Raw genomic sequence first — 15,998 nt, forward strand, 5'->3', positions numbered from 1 at the left:
AATTGTCACCGGTGTTGGGCCCGAGAGCGGGAATCGAACTCGGGTGAGCGTCTGATGCGTAGCGCAGCGCACTCACCACGACAGCGGCGCTCCCCGCTCAACGTACAGTCTCGCGAACTACACACGTGCCGGCTGTACGCGCGCGCGCGCTCGCACACGCGTGAAAGAGAGAGAGGTGGTGTTGTTATGCTGTTGGACATCTCAAGTGTCCGCGCAGCCAGCTGGGAGAACGGGTCGAACGAGTCGCGTCGCTGCATATATCCCCCCACGGTCTACCCGCTGAGCCACCTTTGCGAAGGGCGAATCGAAGCTAGCTAATCCGCCAAGCACACAGGGCATCAGAAACAATGAGCGGAGGGGTCAAAGATCTGGACGAATGCCACATCGTTAGTATCGCATGACCCCCGTGAGAGCGCGTAGAGTTGACGCAATGACTCTCCATGAATTGTCACTTCACAATGCCGACTCTCTCTCTCTCCCCTCTCTCTCTTCGGCCAGACAGAAGCCCCCCCCCCCCCATTCGCTTAAAACTAAAATCTCATGCAAGTCGAAACCCGACACGTGCGAGAGGGGGCAACGCCATATTCCCGTACAGAAGGGACAGATGGAGATTAGTATGCACTTTGCTGTACCGCCTTCTCCTGGCGAGCCAGGGTATGCCAACCTCCTCAACACCCACGAGAAGGAATTGTCCCTACATTCTTCTTGGTTCTTTCGGTAAAGTCACGTAGAAGGGAAATAATAAAATAAAACATAATAAGATAATTCTCACGACGTTTCGGCCACAACGCAATCAGCCGTCCTCAGGTGAAGACCAGGTCTGTCGGGGAGACAGCGTCTGAGGACGGCCGAAACGCCGTGAGAATTATCTTATTATGTTTTATTTTATTATTATTTTATTATTTCCATTCTACGTGACTTTACCGAAAGAACCAAGAAGATGAATCCCTGCAGTCACGAAAGCTTTAAATCGAAATCTGTCCCTACATTGCTGCAAACCACAAACCCTCGCTGCCTCCAAGGTGGCTGGATTTACAGTCTAGCATAGCCACCACCGCCCGCCTAAGTGGCGTTTGCGTGTGGCCTTCGTGGTGAATATAGGTGTGGTGTGAATGCTGTATATGTACCTGCGTGATATGCCACGTGCATAGCATGGGCCTCATGTTGTACAGGTGTGTGGGATGTGATGTACACGGTGCATCACGCCACGGGGAGCGGCAGTGTAGCGGTTAGCGTGGTGCACTACGAACCCGGCGACCAAAACTCGATTCCCGCTCACGGCCAACACCATTAACGATTATCTCAACCGGTCCTGGGCCTCCCCTAGTTCGACTCAGCCTCAAATTCGTATAGTACCTGGTGTCAACATCACCACTGGTGAGACAAAGACGGCCGGGCGAGATGTTGGCGACCCACCCCCTCGGTGCCGTGTCGGCCTTGGTAGGTGCTCGCTAACAGCACTTGCCCCAATAGTCTGTTACAGGCTATACGGGGGATTTTGTCTTTGAAGTACACGGTGGATACCTATGTGGTATGTATATATGTGTGCAAGTACAGCCCTATTGTCAATCCACTGCTGGATGAGGCCCCTCCGCACATTGCGTGGGTGGCAGGAGCTGTCTGAGCATGCTCGCTGGTCAGGGTGGCTGGGTGAAAGCGGGGGGGGTACATCACTGGGGTTCATAGAAGTGCAGCACAACAGTTGAATGTGCGGCACTGCTGCCAACCCCGTGGGCTCCGCGTGTATATGTCTGGTAAACTATCCATGTATCCGCTGTGTATGGGCACAATGCGATGGAGCCCTATTACAGGACTCCCGGCTTGTATGATCCGTAGCAGCTGTAGGGTCTGCAAAAACTCCCATTACCGACAGCCCCGCCAATTCGTCCTTCGTTATCCGCGGTTATCCTCCATTGTATCCATTGCGCGAAGTGAAGCGGCTTCCGAATACGATTGTTCGCGGATAAAGTTGAGTAGCCGCGTGTCGAATTACTCCAATTATCCGCGATTTCTTTTCATCCGCGGATACGAGGAGTAAAATCGCGGACAACCCCCGAGAAATAAAATATCATTACAGTAAACCCAAGTGCTGTACACTGCTGTGATTAATTAATGTGTGCGCAGGACACAGCAACACACACACACACAGGAGGACGCCTCGAGGCTTTGCTTGGACGATAATAGGTAAAGGTGTAGCCCCGCAATTGCTCGCTCGGGCCACCGCTGGCGGAAGGCGCCCCCCACTAGAGGGAGCTCCGGGGAGACCCTCCCCAGAGGGTGTTCTTTGGCCTACTCTTCCACGATGGTCAGAAGAGGTCGGAAACGCCCACGGCTTTAGCCCACCATGTATTCCACCCGCCTATAGGCTGATTGTGATGCGCACCCATTTCCACGGCTGGGTGGATGTGTGCAAGGGCAGGGAGATTTTAAGCAACCTGCCCATTGCTTCAACTGCCACGCCGGGAAATCGAAACCGCCGACCTCTGGATTGCAAGCCTCGGTGGTGCTTACCATCACACCGACTGCGAGCATCCTTCGGCGCTAGAATGGTAGCATCTCTTTAATAATCAGGGGCAGGCTTGACCTACATTCATCTCATGAATGCGCGTTCTGTGTGTGACAACCTCGCACAGCAGAGCGTGTTGTTGTCTGTGCCGTGGCCCGCCTCCATACGTGCTCGCTAACAGCCCTTGCCCGACATTCTGTCAAGGCTACTTAGTACGGTGGTGGGGGTTGTTCTTTGTATCTTATTGAAAGTGCTACGTAAGTTGTTGTGTAGTGGCCTGGTGATTTGCGCTTTGAACCCGGCGACGTGGGTTCAATTCTCGGCCACGGCTAACGGCAGTGGCATTGCGATATCTGAACCGGTGGCGGGGCCTCCCCTACGTAGACTCGGCCTTAAATGAACACCTGACTGCGGTGTGCAAAACATTAGCGCTGGGGAGATAAAGGCGGCCGGGCGTGGTTGCGACCCCCCCCCCCCCCCCTCGTGCGCCGTGCCAGCAGCCCTTCTAAGGTGCTCGCGAACAGCATTTGCTCCAACTCTCTGTGCGGGAAGACAAACGGTGGGTGATATTTGTCTTCGAAATATGGCATTGTGCCTAAAGCCTCTAGCACTCTTCATATTCACACACGCACACACAGGGGGTGATGTATGTCCTGCACTTGAGAGACAGGCCACGCTTGCAATCCTTCCTTTGTTGATGATGTGAGCACACCAAGCTGACACCCAGTGATCTCACGTCCCAAATGGGGTCAAGGAAGACCAGGTGGAGATGAAGAGATGAAGCTACACGTGTTCAGTGAATACAAAGATCCCTCCTGGAGCCTTAACAGACTGCTGGGGCAAGTGCTGTTAAGCGAGCACCTATGAAGGCCGGCATGGCGCCCGAGAGGTCAATACCACGCCCGGCCGCCTTTGTCTCCCTAGTGGCGATGTTTACACACGGCACCAGGTACTCGTTTGAAACTAAACTAGAAACTCGACCGGTCCTGGCAGGCCCAGGACGGGTTCAGATAATCGTCGAGCTAACCGCTGCTCCACCGCTCCCCAACACACACACCACTACCACACACACACCATACACACACACACCACACACATCATACACACCACTACCATACACACACCATATACACACACCATACACAAACACCATACACACACACACCACTACCACATACACACACACCACTACCACATACACACACACCACTACCACATACACACACACCACTACCACATACGCCACTACCACATACACACACACCACTACCACATACACACCACACCACTACCACATACACACCACACACACACCACTACCACACACACCACTACCACACACACACACACACCATACACACACCATACACACACACACCACTGCCATACCACCACCATACACACACCACACACACCACTAACACACAAACAGCAATATTGTTTAAATGGCTTAATTAGATCCCATTGGTGTCAGCTGGAGTGGCGTGAACACGCACACACACCAACCATTATGTCCACAGATACCGAGAGACAAAGATCCCCCGTATAGCCTGCTCAGATTATTGGGGCAAGTGCTGTGAGCGGCGCACCTCCGAAGGACGAAAAACGGCACGGGGTGGGCCATCGCCCCCGCCCGACCGCCTTTGTCTCCCCACAGTTACGACATTCACACATCGCACAAGGGAAATCATTTTCACACGCACGCAATTAAATGAATGCACATTTGTACTTACCATGCAAAGCATTCGATAACCATCAATCTATGCATACAATCGATAGCGAGCTTGAATCATACCGATTCTACCGGGGCGTGCACACACACAAACACGAATACGCACACACGCATAAAACTCGTACTACGTACACATAACAACTGCATATGTGCACACACATCCACACACGTGCGCGCACACACACACATACACACTAAAATTGTGTATGAACGCATTACCCGTACAGAGATTTCATCCAACAGGGGAGTTGGCAAATGGCTGTAAATTATGATGGCTATGTAAAGATGCCGGACTGTTTGGGCAAACAAAAGACAAAAAAACTCCCCCGGTATTCACCGTAACAGACTGTCGGGTCCGCCTTTGTCTCCCTGGAGGCGATGTTTACACACCCTGCACCGTAGAGGTTTCAAATAAATCCGACGAAACCCCGCATCCTAGGGCATGCTTAGGATCACCGTCAGCTTCACAGAATGTGACAGGTGATGGGGGTAGACGTTACAGACAGGAGTCGAACTCAGGTTAGTAGAGAGATCGTAGTGCATTGTGCGCGTGCCACCACCAGCAGCAATGGGCAGGACTCGTACGCACAACACGTGGCTGATCGACACTTTGTGTGCTGGTAACAGCCGCTTTTCCCATTTCTATTGGACCATACTTCACCACGCTGGTCAATGCGAGTTGGGCGACGTGAGAGGGACATAGATGTATAGTACAACAACACAAATGTTTTAACAACCACCGCATCCTATAGCGGCGACCTGTTGTTGCATCGTGGCCATGCATCCAAAGAAATGTCCAGGCTGACGCCTCATTCGATATGTGATAAGGCCAAGTCATCCGGAATACCTGATACACACTCCGTCTAACGCTGTTGCACGTCGCAGAGGGGCAGACATTCAAATGGAGACAGAGAGACGGGCTGAGAAACACAGAGAGAGAGACGACGGCTATGATGGCGATACAACGCCGGGTGCATGGACACCTTCCAAGATTCAGAGAGAGACAGAGGCATGTGTAGAAGCTGACGTATAGCGAGAGACATGGATTGAGAGCGCATTCTGCTACAGATATAACCAAGATGGAGAGATACACGTGTGGAGGGGGGGGGACAGAGGTGAGGCGCCAGGGTGCGCAGAGGCAACGGCGATTGTTCGGACAGGGCGAGACAGCGACTGTGAGATAGAGAGACACAATCAGATATACACAGAGAGAGAGAGAGAGACACAGAGAGAGAGACACAGTCAGATGTACACACACACACAGAGAGACACAGAGAGACACAGTCAGATGTACACACACACAGAGAGACACAGAGAGACACAGTCAGATGTACACACACACAGAGAGACACAGAGAGAGAGACACACAGTCAGATGTACACACACACACACAGAGAAACACAGAGAGACACACACACAGAGAGACAGTCAGATGTACACACACACACAGACACACAGAGAGAGAGAGAGACACACACACAGACACAGTCACATGTACACATAGAGAGAGAGACATACACAGAGAGACACAGTCAGATACACACACAGAGAGAGTCAGATACACACACACAGAGAGACACACAACAGAGACACAGTCACATGTACACACACACAGAGAGAGACACACACACAGAGACACAGTCAGATACACACACAGAGACACAGTCAGATACACACAGAGACACACACACAGAGACACACACAGAGAGACACACACAGAGTCAGATGTACACACACACACACAGAGACACACACAGAGACAGTCAGATGTACACACAGACACACACACAGAGAGAGACACACAGAGAGACACAGTCAGATGTACACACACACATAGAGTCACACACACAGAGAGACACAGTCAGATGTACACACACACATAGAGAGACACACACACATAGAGAGACACACACAGAGAGACACAGTCAGATGTACGCACACACACAGAGAGGGGCGGACGGGAGTCGGATTAACGCAGCGATGCGGAGACACAAACTCGGCGAGACGAACACACCACCACAGAGACACGGAAATGGAGACACGGAAGGGCAGATGCAGACACACGGGGACACACACACGGAGACACAGCACACAGACACAGCGACAGAGAGAGAGACAGAGACAGACAGCGGTCGCGAGAGGCTGAGACAGACGCACACACCGTGAGACAGAGACACCGAGGCGGACAGAGACACCGTCACACGGACACACACGCAGGGCTGCAATCTACACACACGCGCGAGACATCGAGACACGACGTACGCAGAGACACCGACGTGGGGAGACGGAGACACGCGGAGACGGGGCCGAGCGAGTCCCGCCATCATCACCTGCACGGAAGCGCAGTGCTCGCCTCTCCTTCTGCCGCTCGCCTCTGTCCGCCTGTCTCCGTCGTTGTCCTGTCTCCTTGTGTCTCCGTGGGTCTGCCTCCTTGTGTCTCCGTGGGTCTATCTCCTCGTGTCTCCTCCTGTCCCCCCACCCCCCCAAACGGTGTCTTGCCGCTGTGGTCGCAGGAGCGACGGTGCCTGCGCCGAGAGCGTTCAGAGCCGGAGAGTCTGAGAGTGGCTACGCGCAGCAGCGCGGACCCCACGCAGAGCGAAACATTCCTCCAGCGCAGCGCGACACACACACACCCTCTACACACTAGCCCCCCCTACATACACACAGACTACACACACACACCCTCTACACATTAGCCCCCCTCCCTACATACACACAGACTACACACACACCCTCTACACACTAGCCCTCCTTACATACACACAGACTACACACACCACCCTCTACACACTAGCCCTCCCTACATAGACACAGATTACACACACACCCTCGACACACTAGCCCTCCCTACATACACACAGACTACACACACACACTCCACACACTCGCCCTCCCTACATACACACAGAATACACACACACCCTCTACACACTAGCCCTCCCTACATACACACAGACTATACACACACACCCTCTACACACTAGCCCTCCCTACATACACACAGACTACACACACCCACCCTCTACAGTCTACACACTCGCCCTCCCTACATACACACAGACTACACACACACACCCTCTACACACTAGCCCCCCTACATACACACAGACTACACACACCACCCTCTACACACTAGCCCTCTCGACATACACACAGACTACACACACACCCTCTACACACTAGCCCCCCCCTACATACACACAAACTACACACACACACCCTCTACACACTAGCCCCCCCTACATACACACAGACTACACACACACACCCTCTACACACTAGCCCTCCCTACATACACACAGACTACACACACACCCTCTACACACTAGCCATCCCTACATACACACAGACTACACACACACACCCTCTACACACTAGCCCCCCCCCCTACATACACACAGACTACACACACACACCCTCTACACACTAGCCCCCCCTACATACACACAGACTACACACACACACCCTCTACACACTAGCCCTCCCTACATACACACAGACTACACACACACCCTCTACACGCTAGCCCTCCCGACATACACACAGACAACACACACACACCCTCTACACACTAGCCCTCCCTACATACACACAGACTACACACACACCCTCTACACACTAGCCCTCCCTACATACACACAGACTACACACACACCCTCTACACACTAGCCCTCCCGACATACACACAGACTACACACACACCCTCTACACACTAGCCCTCCCTACATACACACAGACTACACACACACACCCTCTACACACTAGCCAACCCTACATACACACAGACTACACACACACACCCTCTACACACTAGCCCCCCCCTACATACACACAGACTACACACACACCCTCTACACACTAGCCCTCCCTACATACACACACACACCCTCTACACATACAGTACACATTTGCCCTGCCGCTACACACACACCTATCACCTTAATGTCAAGCACACAACTGCAGCGTTAACTCTTAACTCCACACACAAAGATCCCCGTATAGCCCCTTTAACAGACGGTGCTAATAGCGAACACCTATGAAGGTCGGCACGGTTCACCATGGGTTGGGTGGACGACACCACGCCCGGCCGCCTTTGTCTCGCCCGGTACTGGCGTTTAGACGACGAACCGGCTCACTCAATTACGGCTGAGTCTACCTCGGGGAGGCACAGTGCCAGTTCAAATATTCGGCACCGGTCGTGAGAGTGACTCGAACTCTGGGTCACCGTAGCGCTAACCACTGCGCCACCGCTCCTCACACCTCTTTACACACACCCACTACCCATAGAACCCTACATACACACCCCTATATCCACACACACACACCTCTACAATACCAACGCTTCCATATTGCAGTGTTCTTGCATGACACAATTCTACAACCTACACACACACACCCTACTCAATATAACTACGGTGTCTTACTATTGCGTCTTACATGACACAATTCTACAACCTACACACACACTTCACATGTAGTAGCTACACATGCAGTAGTTACACGTAATAGCTACGGGCCCCGCACTTTCAAGGGCCCCGCGCTAAATGCTTTCAAGCAATCAATTCCGGTTCAGTGATTCTGCGCTTGCTCTATTACTATAGTACTATACCGCCTTCAACTTTTACGAACGACCGGGTGTTTCAGGTTAGCGATTTGTCGTATTATCTGGCTGGAGAGCAAATTTAAAAATACAATTACTTTCTATGCTAGTTAAATGTATTTGTTTAATTTAGGGCCCCTTTATAACATATGCTACGAGCTTAATCCGGCACTGAACCCTACACACACGCTCTCCACACTAGCCCACCCTACATACACACACAGCCTACACACACGCTCTCCACACTAGCCCACCTAACATACACACACAGCCTACACACACACATCCTCTCCACACTAGTCCTCCCCTCTGCTGGTCGACACATCGACTCACCATGGGAACCTCATTTGCCAGTAAAAATATGATAATTGGTTCTTTACCCTTCTATCTGGCAAAAAAAGGTGTCAGTTTTGTTGCCAGATAGAAGGGTAAAGAACCAATTATCATCGACTCACCATTTACACTCAAACGCAATCCATCTCTAATCCATCAGCCCTCCATCTGCAGTCGAGACACGCCACGGCCCGCGTGCCACTTGCATATTGACACACGCGCGTGCACGCACCACCAAAGCCGAACCAGCGGGCTTCAACTCGTGGCTTCGGCATGGACACTGTGCAGGATTAAACATTTGGAATGTGCTCGGGGGGAACGACGAAGCACACACGGGGTAATTGCTCTTGAATGGCGAGGTAGGGGGGGGGTACAACACCGTTACGCAACGACCGAGAATCCCACACGCACAGAGTCGAAACAGATTGTAGGGGCAAGTGCTGTTAGTGAGTAGCACCTACGAAGGCCGGAACGGGACGCATCCATGCCCGGCCGCCTTTGTCTCCCCAGTGACGATGTTTACTATACGGCCTTCATAGTTGCTAGGCACACACTACAGTACACAAAGACAAAGATCCCCCGTGTAGCCTTGACAGACTGTTGGGGTAAGTGCTGTTAGCGAGCACCTATGAATGCCGGCACTGCACACGAGGGGGTGGGTGGCCAACACCAGGCCACAGTATAAACACAAACACACACACAGAGACTACACGTCCCCTATCTGCAGTCTACACACACCCCTCCCCCTGGAATGGGTGACCACCACTCAGGCACACACACACACCCCGTGTGCCACACACACACACACCCTGTGTGACACACACACTCCCCGTGTGACACACACACACACACACCGTGTGCCACACACACACACACCCCGTGTGCCACACACACTCACTCCCCCGTGTGATACACGCACACTCCCCGTGTGACACACACACACACACTCCCCGTGTGACATACACACTCCCCGTGTGCCACACACACACACACCCCGTGTGCCACAAACACTCACTCCCCAGTGTGACACACGCACACTCCCCGTGTGACACACACACACGCACACTCCCCGTGTGACACACACACACTCCCCGTGTGACACACACACACACACCCCGTGTGCCACAAACACTCACTCCCCCGTGTGACACACGCACACTCCCCGTGTGACACACACACACACTCCCCGTGTGACACACACACACTCCCCGTGTGACACACACACACACCCCGTGTGCCACACACACTCACTTCCCCGTGTGACACACGCACACTCCCCGTGTGACACACACACACACTCCCCGTGTGACACACACACACGCACACTCCCCGTGTGACACACACACACTCCCCGTGTGCCACACACACACACACACCCCATGTGCCACAAACACTCACTCCCCCGTGTGACACACGCACACTCCCCGTGTGACACACACACACACACTACCCGTGTGACACACACACACTCCCCGTGTGACACACACACACACCCCGTGTGCCACACACACACGCACACTCCCCGTGTGACACACACACACACTCCCCGTGTGACACACACACACGCACACTCCCCGTGTGACACACACACACTCCCCGTGTGCCACACACACACACTCCCCGTGTGACACACACGCACACTCCCCGTGTGACACACACACACTCCCCGTGTGACACACACACACACTCCCCGTGTGACACACACGCACACTCCCCGTGTGCCACACACACACTCCCCGTGTGACACACACGCACACTCCCCGTGTGACACACACACACTCCCCGTGTGACACACACACACACTCCCCGTGTGACACACACGCACTCCCTGTGCCTCTCCCCACTCGTTGCTATTCACCCTCGCCCCTCCTCCCTTTGAGCTCACGCTACTAACCCTACACCGCAAAGACAAAAATCCTCCGTGTAGCCTACGCAGGCTGGAGGGGCAAGTCATGTTGGCGAGCAACATCATAACCAGGTGGCAGACATCGCGGCGCCAGAAATCGAGTTGGTGTAGCGAGCACCACGCCCGGCCACCTTTGTCTCCCCAGAGCCGATTATTCAAATACCGCAACAGGTACTCAAATAAGGCCGGGAATCGAGCTCATGGTGCCGGGTTCGCCAGCACAACCGCGAAATAACCACTAGGCCATCGCTCTCCCACACATTCGTCATCAATAACGCTGTAACGTTTCGGGATAGGGCCCTTTCCAGCAAAGAAACTCGCATATCCGCACTGCTGCTGCTGTACGCCCCCCCCCCTTCACCCCGAACCCTGCCCACCCACCACCGCTTCCATTGTAAACACAACCCTCGACTTCGGCTATATATATACACACACACTTTAGAACCCCTGCACGCTTATGCATCAGATGTGCTATGTATAGCATCGCGTGTATTAAACATGGCCCATAGAAACCTTGGCATCGTACCTATGAACACTGCGAGGTCCTGAGCCAAAGGGAATCGAGCCGAGGGAGGCGCCGAGGGATACGGGAGGCAGAAATCCCCTCTCCAATGAAAACCAAGAGGCGCCTCGCTCATTAGACATCAGCTCATTCCTCTGCCCTCACCTGCCTTCACAGACGATATTTGCATCTCCCACCAGCATCGCTTCTCCCTGCTTCTCCCCTCCCTATAAATCTCTCTCATCTCCCTCCATAGACCTCCACGATTCAGCCCCACTCCTCCCAGCATCTCCCTCCATCTCTCTATCACCTCCCTGCCCCTCAACCACTCTTAAATCGATCTCCCTCTGCCCTCATCTTTCACCTCCATCGCGTGTCCGCTTCCTTGTCTTCACCTACCCGCATCTCCCTTCCGTCCTCTGTCTGGACCAAAACTGTGGATACCAGGAAGTTCATTGTTTTACTACGGTTTCGAACAATTCTATTCTAGTACATACAAAAAACTACGTGAATTTTTTTTTTCATTCAAATTTAACGCAAAAAATGTCTGCTCAAGAGCAGGATACAAATGCGGCAATGTTCCTTGATATTAGGCCGAATAAAGTCAATGCATTCAGGATCCCGTAAATTAATTTTATGTTAAAATAAGCGACATGTGACGGATTCCATCCCATCACGGTTACAACCAGGATGCTACTATAAAATCCACTATTCACGTGTTTCACATCCAATTTAGCAACTGAGAAATGTCACACATCGTTACGAATCGCTCACGATTACGAAAGAATCATGAGTTTCTCTCAGCTAGTTTTTCTTTTAAAGGGCATGCATTTGATCCACGTTATCAATATTCCAAAGCAACGTTTATTCAAATAAATGGCACTCATTGAGAATTGTAAACTCAGTAGTGTACACCTCTTGTGTGACAGCTGGAATCTGTGCCGCCCAATGACTCTTGTAAAACCACGGATCTCTGTGAACCCTAAAACCTCCCGCGGGTTACACAAATAAATCCACTTCCCGGTCTCACCCATGTCCTACCTTCACCTTCCTGCCGCTCCCCTGCCAAAAAATCTCCCTGCCTCTCCCCCTTCCCTCTCTGCTTCTTGCATCTCCCACCCCTCCTGCCCTCCACCCCACCTCCACCCCTTCCCGATCCAGCGCTGCCCCCCCTCCATCCTTCCCCTCACCCGGTGACCCCTGGGGGGAGACCAGCCATCCGATTGGCCTGAAGTTTGCCTTTCATTGGGCCTTGCTTGAGACCACTTTTTTATTCTTTCCTGTTGCCTCGCGGTCGGTCAGTAAGTGGGTAGCTTGTGGGGGTGGGGGAGACAAAGAGAGTGGTGGATGGGCCGTGGGGGGTGATGCACGTGGGACTCACAGAAACACATTTGTTCTCATTTAACTACGAGATGAGAAGGAATGTGTGTGGGGGGGGTGTGGGCTTTGTGAAACGGGTACGACGATTGCTTGTTCCCCCCCCCACTCTCTCCCCGTCCACTCCCCCTCTGCGTCGACGCACAGTACGAAGCGAGTGAGGTTCAGGCCGGGTGTCTGCATCGTCTGGGGCCCACGCATCATCATCGTCGCGGTTGCTTTGAGCCGCATTTCGGACTCTGCTCGAAAGCGTTGACGCACGTCCGTCCATCCCTCCATAACGGAGGTGGTGGGGGGAGGTGGTGGGGGGAAGGGGGGGGGAGGTGGTGGGGGGAGGTGGTGGGGGGAAAGGGGGGGAGGTGGTGGGGGGAAAGGGGGGGAGGTGGTGGGGGTAAAGGGGGGGAGGTGGTGGGGGAAAGGGGGTGGAGGTGGTGGGGGTGGGTGGGGGTGGCGCTCCACAGCTCTGATAGAGATGACCCAACGTGAACGCGACTTCTAGATTTGAAACTTTCGTGACTGCAAGGAATCATATTCTTAGGTTTTTTCGGTAAAGTCACGTAGTACGTGACTTTACCGAAAAAACCTAAGAATGTGAACGCGACTGTTGTATCACGTTGTCTTGCGATGTGCGACTTCCCCTGTTGAAAGATGGGCGAGTTTATGTTAAAGCGTTTTCCAAAAACGTGGAGGCACTAACCAGAGCAAAATGGCCAATTTGCACACAACGCAAGCGTGTTTTGCCAACGAAATTATTACGCAATTCATGCATATACGTCAATTTTCCAGTAATCGTGTTCGAGGGAAGAGGCCAAAATTTCCACCGTCGCAGGCAGGGTCAGGGCAAAGCGGAACCCTTGCCGTCTTCACGGAAGCTGCTCGGATAAGGCCCCAGCCCCCGTCTCTTACTGCCGGATTTTCGCGACGCCTGGCAGTTGTGAAGCAAGCACTGGAGAATGCTCCTCGTGTCACCGGCTTGACACTGGTATAATACATGGCCCCAAATGTGTCTGTCTGCAATGCCCTCTTATAACTGGGGCAGCTGTTGCATTATTGACACGAGCCCAAACAAAGCAGCTGCATGACACGGCTGAAATGTAATTTGGTGATAAAGTCGTCTCCTTTGGCTCCGATGCGTTGCAGTGCGTTTTCGGGGTATGCTGCGCCACGGATTTTGGTGTGACATCCAATGTTTTGCTGCAGGTCGTTTTGGGAGCTTATTCACAAACTTGAACGAGAATTTGAATGAAATTGAATGAAGAACTTTCGGGATGGTGGGGCAAAACGTCGGATATGAACCCGAAACACACAACGGAGAGCTTTCGACAGCACAAGCGTGACAACCTACACAGTAGTCCGCTAATATTCCAGGAAAGTCTCACTCAAGGCCTGTGTTCCCAGAAGGGTCCAGTATTCAGATATTCAAATGCCTCAATGCAATTCATTTATCCAGGATATGTGATGCATTAACCAAGTGAAGCATCGCAGAGTCACAAGACTCTTTTTTTCAGAAGGGTCCCACGTTGGAATGTTTGGCCAGTTTAGTGAATGCCATTTACTTTACAGAGATGAAATGTTCATTTATTCATAAAGCAAAGCCTCGCTGTCTCTAGACGTTCACAGGAGGGACTTGCACGAGAGAGTGTGGCCAATCGCGTTACTGAATGTTATTTATTCCTCACAGCCTCACTTGGTCACGAAACCCTTTACAGGAGGCTCCTGCATTGGAATGTATTAAATGAGTGTTTGCATGTGTGACCAAACCAGAGTGGGGAGCAATAGTGCAGTGGCTAGCACACAGCACTACGATCCTAGCGACCCGAGCTCACTTCCCGCTCACGACCAATAACAGCAGCAAATATCAGAATCGGCCCTTGGCCTCCTCTCGATCGACTCAGCCTTAAATGATAACTTTGTGCGGTGTGTGAATATCCGCAGTGGGCGCGGTGCTGGCCACCCGCCCCCTCGTTTTCTGTGCCGGACTTCATAGGTGCTCGCTGACAGCACTTGCCCGAACAGTCTGTTCAAGGCTATACGGGATATCTTTGTCTTTGGAAAAGGGAGCAACTGCTCGGACAGGCCAGCAGCCCGCTTTCTGCATTTCCATCCCCTGGCTACATCGTTGAAGTCTCGCATCTTGGAAATGTCATTATCCACCACAACCATCTCTAAAAATAAACTTGTATTTTCCAATACCGCATTGGCAGTGGTGCACAAATAACCAATGCTCACCACATTCGTGAATAGCATTCCCATAGAGAGGGGAAAAAAACAGATGTCGCAGCCGACGTTTCGGGCAACGGCCCTTCGCAAAAGGTCTCGATTGCAGGCAGTGCACCACCACCACCACCGCCGCTGCTCTGGTCTTTGTCTCCCTTTGCTGTCCAAGTACAGCTGCAAAAAAAACTCCCTCCTACACGGGGGGCCGGATAGCCACCACTCAATCTTCACCGTCTGTCATCACCCCGAGTTGCACGTCCTCCCCGCTGCCATCGTTGGCACTCTCCTGCCGCCGATGCGTCTGCGTGAAACCCACGTCCACGTGTGCACGAGGGCAGTGCATCGCGTTCGCACGCGTCTGTTGCGGGCCGGACTGTTTCTCCTGGCTTCGTAATGAGCATTACTCTGTGGGGAAGTCAACAGTGGATGTACTATGGATAGACTCGGCCCCCGCCATAGGAATGTGTAATTTCCACCACGTGCTCGGGGCTGAAGACAAGAAGTGAGCACTGCCTCAATGCTCATTTGAGCCAAAACTCACTTCGACTTTGACTCATATTGTACTCGTATTTACTTTGGTCAATCCACTGCTCATGCAATGTGAGTTGTGAGTGTCGTTTGGCCATACTTCACCACGTTGGTCAGCGTGGTCAGTGTGGGAGTGTTTGTGCTGAGTGAGCTAATCCCAGTTGCATCCTCTGTGGCAGGCACTTCTGTATCCAAAGCACTCACGAAAGTTAATGACCAGATATCTTTACTCAAAGATAGATATGCAATCTCGTTTTCGAGAGGGGCCCCAAGGGAATCTACGTCTGTATAAGCATA

The 15,998-nt window shown here is 52.6% G+C and overlaps 1 protein-coding gene across 3 annotated transcripts in view; it reads right to left on the reverse strand.

Moving 5' to 3' along the window:
- The window catches only part of LOC144950059 (FERM, ARHGEF and pleckstrin domain-containing protein 1-like), a 76,573-nt gene extending 69,710 nt beyond the window's left edge, over positions 1–6,863 (reverse strand). For all 3 annotated transcript variants that reach the window (XM_078880049.1, XM_078880048.1, XM_078880047.1), the window contains exon 1: positions 6,569–6,863. The gene's annotated coding sequence lies outside the window, so the exon portion shown is untranslated. The remainder of the gene's footprint in view (positions 1–6,568) is intronic.
- Between the last annotated feature and the right edge of the window lie 9,135 nt (positions 6,864–15,998).

Source organism: Lampetra fluviatilis, chromosome 56, assembly GCF_964198595.1.
Source record: "Lampetra fluviatilis chromosome 56, kcLamFluv1.1, whole genome shotgun sequence".
In the NCBI taxonomy this organism is placed as follows: Eukaryota; Metazoa; Chordata; class Hyperoartia; order Petromyzontiformes; family Petromyzontidae; genus Lampetra; species Lampetra fluviatilis.